Raw genomic sequence first — 15,211 nt, 5'->3', positions numbered from 1 at the left:
CTGGTGCACCACACCTTCGACAATCCCTACCCTGTCTTTTGATATATTAAGTACAACAAGGATCCTCACAGACATCCTTGATTTTTTGATAGGCAGACTTGGTGGCTCCCCCTAGATCCCAGCGCCCTAGGCAGCTGCCTAAAGCTGCCTAGTGGTAGAGCCGGCCCTGCACTCACCAGCGAATTGTTTGTTAACTATACTCAATGCAATTGTGGATGTTTAAAAAAAAATACAGAGCACTTTAGTTTAATCATATTCTATATAACTATAACATTTACTTACTTACTTACTGCATGCAGCTGTGTTAAAAAAAGAAAAAAAAAAGAAGAGAGAAAATCATTCTCAGTCCGTAAATCATCACTGCATATGATGGAAAGCTGGTGCATTTATTAGATATGTATTCTCCCAACAACAAAACAAAACAACAAAACAATAACTTTTTGATTAGCCCAGTGCTTCCCAAACTAGGAATACACTATACAATTACAGTGTACCAGATTTTCATGCCAACCAACCAAATCTGGCAGATAATCTGTTAGATAATTGTATAGGGCTTGCCCAGCTTTAGAAATGTGGTGTAAGATGTAGATAAAATCTAACTTTTATAATTATCTATTAAATCAATATGCAAATCAAATAGTAAATAAATGCTGTAAGGATAATACAGAGTGTGTATGATTGACTTGTACCTAGTTCTGTCACTAGGTGGTACATGCAACACCAAAGCAGTCTTGGAGGGAGCCCGCATCTCCCAAACCATAAACTCCATACACGTGAAGCAATATGATTGCTGAGCAATCATATTGCTCAGTGTCCTGTTTTCATCAGAGACCACAGATGGTCGCTGATAAAAACAAAACTCTCTGCCGGGAGAAGCCGCTGGTCGCAGGATCATGCTCCTCCAACCACTGACCACCCCAGGGCTGGTCACGGGAGCATACTCCCGGCGACAGCCGCCCCGTACACACGTGGATATGGTCGTTCAGCAACCACATCCCCGACGATTATGGCTGAAATCGCCCGTGTGTACTGGGTCAGGACATTAAGTCATGCCCATCCAGGGAAGCTACACCCCCATACAGTGAGGACACATTTTTGTAGGCACCGAAGGATACCACATCGGGGGTATATTTACTAAGATGGAATTCTATTAAAGATGGGATGTTGCTCATAGAAACCAATCCTATTCTGATTTAAATTTATTTAGCAAGTTCTAGATCCGGCATGTCCAAACAGTATCCCTTCAGCTGTTGTGAAACTACACATCCCAGCATGCCTTGCCATAGTTTTAGCATTCCCTAATATCAAAACTGTGGCAGGGCATGATGGGACTTGTAGTTTTACAACAGCTGGTTCTCCACTGATAAATTGGAATTGGAATTTATCAGTGGAGAACCAGACCGGGGCACCTACCCAACTACCATTCTACCGTGGTACCAACCTCTGAAGGAACGCCACCTATCTAAGGTACCTACACATGGTTACAATTACTACAGAGAATCCAAATCAAGGATAACCACCACCTCAATTCCGATTTGGAGGAAACTCTGCAAGGGTATTCCCGTCCCAGTGTCTGGAGGACAATTCCATCGTCCCCATCTCCCACATTCCACTTGCCAGAGAATAAGGTGACATTATCCATTACTGGACTCAGCTTTTTCAATTTCCCATTTATTTCCATTTTAATCCCCTTGATGCAATTGCACCACTTTTTAGAGTGTTATATGTAGAAATAAATTGTTATTGTTACATTTTTACAAAACCTTGTTCTGTCCTCAATTTTGCACAATCTCCCACCACTTTTTCTTTTGTTTTATAGGGACTGACAATCCCTGTTTTTGATTGCTGCAGGCCTAACCACTCATACAGGCGCCCCAAACAGATACCCAGGTATCTGTGCTTTTTCTCCACTGCCCCCAAATAAGTGCACGCTTACAAATACTCTAGGGTATGGGGGAGGGGGGGAATCTTACAATGCACACCCAATATACATGAGGTGCTATCATGCTGGGACTTGTAGTTCTGCAAAGAAAAACATGTGGTGCAGATGCACACTCCATATTATTAATCAATCAATCAATCAATAACAGAGGTTCTTGGTATATCAATTGGCCAAGAAATATTTGCCCACCAACCAGCTTCACGGTAACCTCATTTCTGGTGGGTCCCTAATACTAAGTTTGGATCTGGGGCGCGGAACCCCAAAAAGGCCAGCATAAGCAAGTCACCCCCAGGGCAGCACACAAGTGAAAAAACGAAGCTAGAAGTGTGTTAATAAGAAAGTAGCAGAAGCTAGAGGTTAAAATGTGTAGTGCTAGAGAAAGTATAATATTAGTGAAAATTAAATAGTGCTAAATAAATGTTAGGGTGTGCCACCCCGAAAGCAACTCGGTTACACCAACCCGAGGGGAGCCGCGCCCCAAATCCATCCCCAAGACTAGCAATAAGTGTCAATTTTTAGGTCTTACCTTCATTGTGCCTACAGTTTGCAGTCTGTGACTACCAGGGACCAAGCTGGTGAAATAATATTCAGATCAGGTGGGCGGGGTGCTACTCTAAGTTGAAGGAGTCCCAACCTTCAGGTGTACAGGTGTACACAATTTTAGCTTATGGGTTTTGGGGGATCTTAGAATGCACGCCCAATATACATAAGGTGCTATCATGCTGGGACTTGTAGTTCTGCAAAGAAAAACATGTGGCGCAGATGCGCACTCCATATTATTAATCAATCAATAACAGAGGTTCTTGGTATATCAATTGGCCAAGAAATATTTGCCCACCAACCAGCTTCACGGTAACCTCATTTCTGGTGGGTCCCTAATAGTAAGTTTGGATCTGGGGCGCGGAACCCCAAAAAGGCCAGCATAAGCAAGTCACCCCAGGGCAGCACACAAGTGAAAAAACTAAGCTAGAAGTGTGTTAATAAGAAAGTAGCAGAAGCTAGAGGTTAAAATGTGTAGTGCTAGAGAAAGTATAATATTAGTGAAAATTAAATAGTGCTAAATAAATGTTAGGGTGTGCCACCCCGAAAGCAACTCGGTTACACCAACCCGAGGGGAGCCGCGCCCCAAATCCATCCCCAAGACTAGCAATAAGTGTCAATTTTTAGGTCTTACCTTCATTGTGCCTAAGGGTGCCAATACTCTAGGGTGCCATGATTCAATAAAGTTTAGTTCAATTTATATAATTTTACAATGAAAGCCTTTTTCCCTTTTTGCTTGACCTTAGTTGTCAATTTCAGATTAACATGCAGATCTGGGGACAGAGTAAATTCTTGCAAAACATAAAAAAATTATTAACATTTATTTATGAAGCGCCGTACAGGTCAAAAATACAAAGTAGAGTAAACAGAACAGCACAAACACAGTTAGAATTGCAGGCCGGAATGAAATAAGAGGAAGAAGAGTCCTGTTCTTGAGAGCATACAGTCTGGACAGAAAGAGTAGGAGTGTTGGTACGGACAATTACTGAAAAAGCTCAATGAAAGTTAAATAGATGCATAAAATAAAAATCCATAAAAACAATTTACATAATTTTTTCTCAACACACTGCTTCATTAGGCAGCAGTTACTGGGACTGAATCTTTTATAGTGTGCTTGTCCTCATTTCATATTTAGAAAATGTAATAGTGCAAAAAGGAATATTATAAGGCCAGGCAAAACTAAAGTAACAGGATGAATTTCACATAAAATGAGGCATATTTACCAACAGCAACAATAAATGTTTTCATCATCTCTAATTTCATATCATTCAATAATATACCGTGGACAACTGTGTACTATTTCACAAAAGCTTTAGTAAATTGTTTTCACTGAGGGTAATTTCCTAACACTGCACATACAGTATGTAGATATAGTTTAAATAGATTTAATTAATGCTTTTAACACTGCACCACATCGCAGACTGCTAAATAAACTCGAAAGCATGGGATTGGATGCCAAGATTTCTATCCTGCATGGGGTTGGATACAAACAAAGAGCTATAGTAAATGGACTTCATTCACAGGAGGGTAATGTTGGGAGTGGAGAATCCCAGGGATCTGTATTTGGACCAGTGCTTTTTAATATCTTTATTGCTGACATTACAAATGGTATAGAAGGGAAAAAAAAATTGCAGATGACACAAAAGGTATGCAATATAGTAGACACTCCAGGAGAGGTAAAATAAATGAACAATGATCTAGGTAGGCGAGCAACAAAGCTTATTAGGAGAATGGAGAATTTAAGCTACGGGGAGAGATTAAGCAATTTGGGACTATTTACATTAGAAAAGAGACGTTTAAGGGGGGACATGCTCAACATCTACAAGTATATCAGGGGCCAATATAAGGAACTGTCACACACCCTCTTTTCTACTAGAAAGGAATCTAGGACACGAGGGCATGAGTATAGATTAGAAGAAAAAAGATTTCATTCAGCTAGTAGAAAGAATTTCTTCACGGTCAGAACAGTCAAACTCTGGAACTCTCTTCCCAGAGAGGTGGTAACGGCTGGCTCATTAAATGCGTTCAAGGCAAAGTTGGACAAACATTTACTGGAGAAAAACATCCATGGGTACAAGAAATATAATTTGTCTGTAAAATACCAGAACCTACCAAATCAGCAATGGATATCTATACCAGGTTGAACTAGATGGACGCAAGTCTTTTTTCAGCCTTACCTACTATGTAACTATGTAGATTAGAGGAATGGTCAAGAGCATGGCAATTACAGTTTAATGCCAAAAAATGCTAAATGATGAACGTGGGTCTTAAAAATCCAAAGGCTAAATATAGTATAGGTGTCACTATTTCAGTGGACTTAAAGGCAGGTAGCAATATAACAAAGGAATGAGGAAGGCAAGTCAGATGCTTGGTTGCAGCAGCAGAAATAAAGAGGTAATAATGCCACTAAGGATGCCAATCCCGGGGCATTTTTTCAATCTCGGGATTGAAAAATACTCAATCTCGGGACTCCCGGGATTGCACGATTAACCTCCCTAATAAAAAAAATCGACTCGCCTTCAAATGTCACAATAAAGGCCTTCTAAGGCCTACCCTCTCCAATCCCAGAGAGGGCTGGCCAAGACTCCAATGCCCTGCACTGTCGGTTAAGGAGGTGGTGGTGACAGGCAGCAGCAGGACCATCCAACCATCACCAGCAGGCAGCTGCGAGAGGCACAGTGGAGAAATGCTGGAGAAATGAATCCCATAATTACACATGCATTCAGACATTTGAAGCACCTACCTAGTCATCCTCTTAGTCAATGGAGTAGATTCAAGAATTATTCCAAACTTTTATTCACATGATCTACCTACAGGTAGCCATTGGTTTTAGGATGATATCCAGAGAAGAGTCCAGACTGACTCATAGGGTGAGATTTAATGGGATGAAAGATTCAGAAAGTGAGATATTTGGTGAGAAATCGCCTGGTTTTTTAAAGTGGCAATCATTTACATTTCAAAATCAAACTGGTTTTGCAGTGTAAATGATTGCTGCTTTAAAAAACTGTAGATTTCTTACCAAATCTCTCACTTTCTGAATCTCTCATCCTATCAAATCTCACCCATAGGGGGGTATTCAATGTCTGTCGAGGAGTGTTTTTTGTCGAGATTTTCATGATGCTCGCTTTAAAATGTGTTTTTTCTGCTGCTCGCCTATTCTATGTTGGAATTTGCTCGCTGGTCGAGTTTAAAAAAAAAAAAAAAAAAATGCTCGACGGTCGAGATACCCTTGTTCCGCCTTAACGAAAAAATTTCTAGGTATGTTTGCTCGACTTCACGTGTACCCTATTCAATGTGGCTGGTAATTTTGCTTGCTCGACGGGTTACACTCATTACATTATCAAGATAAGCTCGCCTGTTTCTTTAGGCGTGATTTCAGTAAACATCACTATATTTATCTGAAAATGAGGTATTTCTATAACATACACTGTTTTACATATGCTGCACGTACAGCCCTTCTTCAGCTTATCGATCAAGGTGTGTGCGGTGGTACAGGGTCTCATTGATGCTTTGCTGTGCAGTTAGTTGTTGAAAACCTCTGCTTTTGCTGCTGAGATGCTCGTTGTGCCCGTGCGTATACCTTCTCGTGGCTGCTATCTTTCCTGCATCATTATTTTTGTGACCAGTGTGGTTTGTATTTAAAGAATTGCTGCTGGAGTGACAGCTATGGATATAATATATATAAATATATAAATATATATATATAAATATATACACACTAGGTGATTCATCGCGCCCTACGGGCGCTCTTCACACCGTCGTAAGGGGCTGCGCCCCCTTAATTTGTGAACGTTTGTATATGAGAAATATGGTTAGAATTGTATGAAAGATGCCCTGTATTGCAACTTAGGTGTCCGCGAATCGCGGGAGGGGGGGTCGCGGAGGGTGCCGCGAATTGCAGGAGGGGGGGTCGCGGGGGGTGCCGCGAATTGCAGGAGGGGGGATTGTGGGGGGGTGGATGCTGCGAATCGCGGGAGGGGAGGGATTGCAGAGAATCGCGGGAGGGGGGTCGCGGGGTGGGTTGCCGCAAATCGCGGGAGGGGGGTTACGGGGGCGGGGGTTGCGGCGAATCATGGTAGGGGGGGTCGCGGGGGGTGTGCCGTGAATCACGGGAGGGGGGGTCACGGGGTGGGGTGCCGAGAATCGCGGGTGTGTGTGTGCCGTGAATCGCGGGAGTGGGGGTTGCGGGGGGGGGTGGGGTGGGGGGGGGGGTGACGCGAATCGCCACAAGAAAAAATCAACACAGAAAGGTCAACACATGTAAATGTTGACATAAGTGTGGCACTTCATTGGTGTCCATGTCGACACATGAGAATGAATATGAAAATATTCAAAAAATGAAAAAAAAAAACTTCAAAAACTCATGTCAACCTTTTTCATTGTGGACCATAGCCATGTCAGTGTTTTCCATGTGCAATTTAATTCTGGAGCTGCCGCGAATCGCGGGTGGGTGCCGCGAATCGCGGGAGGGGGGTTATGGGGCGGGGGTTGCGGCGAATCATGGGAGGGGGGGGTCGCGGGGGTGTGCCGTGAATCACGGGAGGGGGGGTCACGGGGTGGGGTGCCGAGAATCGCGGGGGAGGTGTGTGTGTGTGTGCCGTGAATCGCGGGAGTGGGGGTTGTGGGGGGGGTGTGACGCAAATCGCCACAAGAAAAAATCAACACAGAAAGGTCAACACATGTAAATGTTGACATAAGTGTGGCACTTCATTGGTGTCCATGTCGACACATGAGAATGAATATGAAAATATTCAAAAAATGAAAAAAAAAACTTCAAAAACTCATGTCAACCTTTTTCATTGTCGACCATAGCCATGTCAGTGTTTTCCATGTGCAATTTAATTCTGGAGCTGCCGCGAATCACGGGGGGTGCCGCGAATTGCGGGAGGGGGGGGTCGCGGGGTTGGGTGCCGCGAATCGCGGGAGGGCGGGGTTCACAGGGGTTCCGGTGGGGGGTTGCCGGGAATTGCGGGAGGTGGGGGGTCACGGGGGGTGCCGCGAATCAGCGATTGACATAAGTGTGCCACTTCATCGGTGTCCATGTTGACACATGACAATGAATATGAAAACATTCAAAAAATGAAATAAATCTTCAAAAACTCATGTCAACCTTTTTCATTGTCGTACATAGCCGTGCCAGTGTTTTGCATGTGCCATTTAATCCTGGGGCTGCCGCGAATCGCGGGGGGTGCCGCGATTTGCGGGAGGGGGGGGGTTGCGGGGGGTGGGTGCCGCGAATCGCGGGAGAGCGGGGTTCATGGGGGTTCCGGTGGGGGGTTGCCGCGAATTGCGGGAGGGGGGGGTCGCGGGGGGATTCCGGGGTGCCGCGAATCGCCGGAGGGGGGGTTGCGGGGGGTGTGATGCGAATCGCCACAAGAAAAAAATCAACACAGAAAGGTCAACACATGTAAATGTTGACATAAGTGTGGCACTTCATTGGTGTCCATGTCGACACATGAGAATGAATATGAAAATATTCAAAAAATGACAAAAAAACTTCAAAAACTCATGTCAACCTTTTTCATTGTCGACCATAGCCATGTCAGTGTTTTCCATGTGCAATTTAATTTTGGAGCTGCCGCGAATCACGGGGGGGTGCCGCGAATTGCGGGAGGGGGGGTCGCGGGGGTGGGTGCTGCGAATCGCGGGAGGGCGGTTCACAGGGGTTCCGGTGGGGGGTTGCCGCGAATTGCGGGAGGTGGGGGGTCACGGGGGGTGCCGCGAATCGCGGGAGGGGGGGTTGCGGGGGGTGTGACGCGAATCGCCACAAGAAAAAATCAACACAGAAAGGTCAACACATGTAAATGTTGACATAAGTGTGCCACTTCATTGGTGTCCATGTCGACACATGACAATGAATATGAAAAAATAAAAAAAAATTAAAAATAAATCTTCAAAAACTCATGTCAACCTTTTTCATTGTCGACCATAGCCATGTCAGTGTTTTTCATGTGCCATTTAATCCTGGGGCTGCTGCGAATTGCGGGGGGGGGGGGGTGCCGCGAATCGCGGGAGGGGGGTCGCAGGGGGGGTGCCGCCAATCGTGCAAGGGGGGGTCGCGGGGGGGTTCTTTTTGCCGCGAATCGCGGGAGGGAGGTCGCGGGGGGGGGGTTTTCCGCGAATCGGGGGGGGGGGGGTGTGTGTCACGGGGGAGGGTTTGCCGCAATTCGCGGGAGGGGGGGGTCGCGGGGTGGTGGTTATGCCGCGAATTGCAGGAGGGGTCGTGGGGGGGGTTCTTTTTGCAGCGAATCGCGGTAGGGGGGGTCGCGGGGGAGCGGGTGTTTTTGCCGCGAATCGCGGGAGGGGGGGGCACGCGGGGGGGGAGGTTTTGCCGCAAATCGCGGGAGGGGGGCGCTCACCTGGTGGCTGTGGAGTAGCAGTGCTGGGCAACATGGGAAGTCAGTGGGTGTCTGGCACTGTCTGTGGGCTCACTGGGCTGGTTCTCTATCACATACCTCCCAACATGACCCTCTCCAGGAAGGACACACTGCTCTGTTTCTAGACTTCCCCTTAATGTATGATTGCCATCACCTGTTTTAAACAGGTTAATTTCTCAAAAAGGTGTTCAGCACAGATGAAGGCAATCACACATTAAGAGGAAAGTCCAGGAACAGAGCGTTATAGACACAGACACCCACTTTGAGTGACAGATGTAGCCAAATATATAGGAGATATATATATACATACATTCAATAGGCACACAGACGTCTCATCTACAAACTGACCTTTACAATTGTTGTATGTGTTGGAACTAATGTATTTGTTGGGAGTTTTATGAAGAACCAATCAGTTCATTGTAACTATGCTAGCTCCAAATCTGCCAGCATCCTTGTTTGCATTTTCTTACAAGTTGTTACTTTTACCCACAATGCTCTGTGTTTACCTCTGCTCTCTCACTCCTGTTCTGAGACTTTAGGGAGAACACAGCATTGTGCAGTCTGCTGATTTGGAATCGATTTTTATAGGCAAATTTTGCGGTTTGTTTAACAATATATATTTTTTTATACATTGACTACAAAGATGGAGCCTTTCTCTGACTGTATTATTACTTTTCTGGTGGAGGTGTTGCTGGTTAGGCGTCGCCATAGGCCTATACTGGATGCTGCAGAAAGTATTCGTGTACAGAGATTGGCTGCATTGGGTGAGTCAGTGCGGGTTACAATTCCACGTCCACGCCTGTATCGTACAAGGCGTGAACTGGACACTCTCTCTGAGGCAGAAGTGATAGGAAACTATCGCTTATCGTCTCAGGCAATCTATTCGCTGTATGCGCAATTGGAACATGACCTGGAGCCTCGGGTACGGTCAAACCATGCAATTTCTGGACTTCAGAAATTGCTTGGTACTTTACATTTTTTGGCGTCGGGCACATTCCAGCCCACTTTGTCTCAGAGCTGCGGTTTTTCACAGGCAACTCTGTCACGGAGTATTACCCAGGTCCTAAATGCGTTCCGCAAATTAACAACCCAGTACATTAATTTCCCTGCCACTGACAGCGAATGGAGAGGTTAAATTTGGATTTTTCCAAAAATGGCAGTTCGCCAATGTTATGGGCGCGATTGACTGCACACATATACACATCACACCACCCAGGGAATCGGAAGAATGTTTTCGAAACCAAAAACACTTCCATTCCCTGAATGTGCAAATGGTTTGTGACAGTGAAATGAGAATAATGGACCTTGTTGTGGGTTTTCCTGGGTCGACCCACGATTCATTTATCCTGGCTCAGTCGTCTCTTTTCCAGGACTTTGAGACAGGAAAATTTCCTGATGGCTGGCTGTTAGGTATGTATGTTACTTTCACTTGACAATGTAGTTACCCATGCATTATTCTATTGTTTATATTTATTTTGAACTAGTTTTCCTATTTTGTCACTTGAATATACCAACTGACATTTCTCTCAATTCTACTAAATAACATTGCAGATGTTTATAGTATTATCCATGAAACGCCACTTTAGTTAACCTGTCACTTTGTAGGTACATTCAGGAACAGTGCAAATAGATCCCCAAAATAGAACTATTTTATATTTGTCCCTGTTATATAGATCAATTCAGAATTTTTTGTACTTAAGGCCCATACATACTGGCCGACTTTAAGCTGAAACTGTATAAAAAAATAGGTTTTCATCAAGTTTCTGCTTAAATTCTGCTATTGTGTATATGCCACCGATGCGCGTCTATCGATGATGCGCGGTCCCGCATCATCACTAGGAAAGTGGGCAATCGGCTGGTTTTACCTGCATGTCTGTCGTTGATGGTTCGTATTTCAGCCATCATCGGCAGGTGTGCACGGCAGCCGGTCTGAAAGATCAGAGTCTTTCCGCCTGACAGACCGCCCCCTCTCTTCCACTGATACTTGGCGCATGATCATATTCCTCCCCGTGGCGACTATACCGTTCTTCCGTTGCTTTCTCCCCCTGATCTGGCACATATGTCACACTTATGCACCACTCAGTTCCCCAGCCAGTCGTTCGCTCTGCCCACCCACTCCCACCTTCCTGCGCCCATCAGACGCCCTGCTCTGTTTTCACTTCTGTACACCATGATCCACACAGGGAGCATCCACTGACACCAATGATTTCTTTATTTTCCGGTAATATATACATTGCTTGCACAAGCGAGCAATGTTTGTATTACTGGCACCACTGCCACCAATTATTTATTTGTAGGCAATATATACATCGCTGGCACATGCCAGCAATGTATATATTACTGGCACCACTGCCCACCAATGATTTCTTTGGTACATGAAAACCTTATCAATTAGCATGTAGGTAAGCAGCACGTATGTGGCATAATATGTATGCGCACCTAACTTTTTAATTGCCAAAGGGAAGGGAACCCAGTCATTCTCCACTTCAGGGATACGGACAAGTTTTTGGTCTGTGGCAGAGGGTTAGGTTGTTCTGTGGGGTGCGTTTCTCTTTTGGGTTTTCTAACTGAGGCCGGTGGGGGAAGGTGTTTGACGAATTTTTCGTCCTCCTCTGCAAAGACATCTGAATGGTAGTTTAAAATCAAATATATTAAACAGATGTCCTATGATGTTCATATTGTTACCACTATAATCTGCATCAACACTTCTAATGATATGTATACACCTTATATGCCAAGCATTTTTTTAAATGTTCCAAATATAAATAAATACTTATAATATTTTTTTTTTAATTCAAATTTGCAGGTGATGCCGGGTATCCCAACAAGTCCTGGTTGTTGACCCCATTGCCTAATCCCATTGGCAATGCAGAGAAAAAATACCAGGCCACCCATATAGCATCGAGACGTATAATTGAGCGAACGTTCGGTGCACTTAAGAGCCGGTTTAGATGTTTAGACATCTCCGGTGGTGCGCTCTTATATTCACCAGAAAAAGTTTGTAATATAGTAAATGCTTGCTGTATTCTTCACAACATATGTGTTACAAACCATTTTCCGGTGAATATCGATGCGGATATTAATCTGCATGGGGACATTTTCTCTGCATTACCAGTGGGTGTGGAGGAACGAGTGGAATCCCGAAGCCATTTAATCAGGACTTTCTTCTCATGTAATTATATTTTTCAAAACTTCCCTCTTTCACTTCTCCAAAGTAAATTTATGTTTTAATTATTGTTATTTTTTTTTGTTATTTCAGAGTCAAAACAACGTTACATTACTGAAGTATTATAAAAGTTTTTCCAGTTCAGTTAAAAAAATGAATTACATGGCTAATCTGCCAGTTGAAAAGATTTATCTTATTATGTTATGATATTTTGGACGTTTCTAATATGAATTCAATCCGTTGACTATGATACCATCTACTCAATTAAAGCTTTTTGGATAGTCTATTAAGGAAACTAAAAAGAAAATTTTGTTATGGATAATCATTGCCAGGTACAACTATTGTAAATGGTTTATTAACTATAGCTGTTTCTCAAAATATTTTATTATATTAAAGTGTAGAAGTTCGACATTCACAGAGATGGTCAACTGTTTGGTTCCAAGGGCCAATATTATTGTTGTATATATATATATATTTATTTTAAAGAATCTCTGAATTTAGTAATCTATACATATGCCTTGCCATTCATTTAGACTGATATGTTATGGTTGCTATTTTTTAGCTGGATTATTACTAGAAATACTAACCACTTTTTATTATTTTTCAGAATATTGACTGACTGACTGACTGACAGATATGGTGGCTTACTGACACAGTCTATGGGAGGATGATACTGCCCCCATGCCAGAGGTTTACCTTCTTCTCTAATACCAAAAGAACCAAATGTAAATGGGAAGTAACAGCTAAGGCAAATGATTAATTTCAATAGTTTAACTGGCAAGCCCAACGTTGGTCCTCCAGATGTTGTAAAACTACACATTGCGGCATGTTTTGCCACAGTTTTGCTTATAGAGAATGCTCAAACTATTGTGAAGCATGCGGAACTGTGTAGTTTCTAAACATCTGGAGGGCCAACGTTGAACATGTGAGATTTAAAAAAAATTACCATCATTTTCAATATGTGATTTTTTGGGTTCAAAGATATAACCCTATGAAATCTTATAGTAATAAACCTAAACATGATATGAATAATCTTAATAATATCTAATAGTAAATTAAAATAAATATAAATTTGGAATGCAAAAACAATCTTTATTGGACCTTTTTCATCAATAAAACATGCAGGTTTTTTTTTATTTTACTTTGCTTTTAACAATGGTTACATTGTTTAAGTATTAACATATTACGTAACAATCATAACATGCTATGCATGTTAGCAATAAAATCCAATTTTTTAGGTATTACAAACCTTATGTATAGTTTTATTATTGTGTATAGAAAAAACATGAATTTGCTATTATTAATGCAATAACACTCTACCTGCGGGAATTTTACATATCAAATGCTCCTGTTACCCACGTTTATGTCATTATATTTTTTCTATGTAAGAAAGAAGAAATTCAACCGGAACTCTGAGGTTCTGCCCAAACTGTACCAAAAATAAACTAACAATACGTTCGGTGGCTGCTAGTTGTGAAGTCCAATCACTAACCACCTTCCCAATGGCTGTGAATTAACTAGAAACAAGGTTACAAACGGGGGTCTGTCCTCACTATCAGCACTCACAATACATGATTCAACCACAACTCCCTTAGGATTTTGTGGCTATCTTCTTCTCGCTGTCGATGTTTTGGAGAAGATGATCGCCACAAAAACCATAGGGAAGGTGTGGTTTAATCTTTTATTGTGAGCGCTGATAGTGAGGACCGACCCCCGTTTGTAACCTTGGTGATACTCACCTGTTTCTAGTTTTTCTATGTTTTTATCTAGCCTTTTTTAAAACTAAATTTTTTTAAACAAAATGTTTTTCCCATATTTATAACATAACGTTCTAATGACTGCAATTAACTAAGGATAATTTGTCTATTGCTCTATCCGAACCAAACATTTTTTTAAATGTTAATCAACTTTCTTCCACATTTAGCAATCGTTGTCTGTTCAAGATATGTTGAATTACCTGGAAAAAAAAAAGGAATAATATTATTAAAAGGTAAAAAAAAATGCAGCATTGACACTCATACCCAAAATGTAAAAAAATAATTACAAATATATGTAATTTTCTTAAAATGTATTAACAATAATCTTTAGAGAAAAAAGCGAATGTTACCATATTTGGCATCAATTATCAAAAAAAAAATCTCTTTGGTTGAAAATAATGACCATATTACTCAATCTCTGTTAACTTCCCCAACCAACCTCCTCTAAAAAATGACTCCACAAACATTTTAAATACTCTATGACAGGGGTGGCCAACTGGTCAGAGGTAAAGAGCCGAAAAATATCGGTAGTCTTGCTAAAGAGCCAACATCATGCGCGCGCCGAAGGCACATGCCCAACGTTGGTCCTCCAGATGTTGTAAAACTACACATTGCGGCATGTTTTGCCACAGTTTTGCTTATAGAGAATGCTCAAACTATTGTGAAGCATGCGGAACTGTGTAGTTTCTAAACATCTGGAGGGCCAACGTTGAACATGTGAGATTTAAAAAAAATTACCATCATTTTCAATATGTGATTTTTGGGTTCAAAGATATAACCCTATGAAATCTTATAGTAATAAACCTAAACATGATATGAATAATCTTAATAATATCTAATAGTAAATTAAAATAAATATAAATTTGGAATGCAAAAACAATCTTTATTGGACCTTTTTCATCAATAAAACATGCAGGTTTTTTTTTATTTTACTTTGCTTTTAACAATGGTTACATTGTTTAAGTATTAACATATTACGTAACAATCATAACATGCTATGCATGTTAGCAATAAAATCCAATTTTTTAGGTATTACAAACCTTATGTATAGTTTTATTATTGTGTATAGAAAAAACATGAATTTGCTATTATTAATGCAATAACACTCTACCTGCGGGAATTTTACATATCAAATGCTCCTGTTACCCACGTTTATGTCATTATATTTTTTCTATGTAAGAAAGAAGAAATTCAACCGGAACTCTGAGGTTCTGCCCAAACTGTACCAAAAATAAACTAACAATACGTTCGGTGGCTGCTAGTTGTGAAGTCCAATCACTAACCACCTTCCCAATGGCTGTGAATTAACTAGAAACAAGGTTACAAACGGGGGTCTGTCCTCACTATCAGCACTCACAATACATGATTCAACCACAACTCCCTTAGGATTTTGTGGCTATCTTCTTCTCGCTGTCGATGTTTTGGAGAA

This window comes from Crinia signifera, chromosome 3 (genome assembly GCF_055691185.1).
Source record: "Crinia signifera chromosome 3, ASM5569118v1, whole genome shotgun sequence".
Lineage (NCBI taxonomy): Eukaryota > Metazoa > Chordata > Amphibia > Anura > Myobatrachidae > Crinia > Crinia signifera.
Note: the sequence above shows the minus strand (reverse complement) of the source record.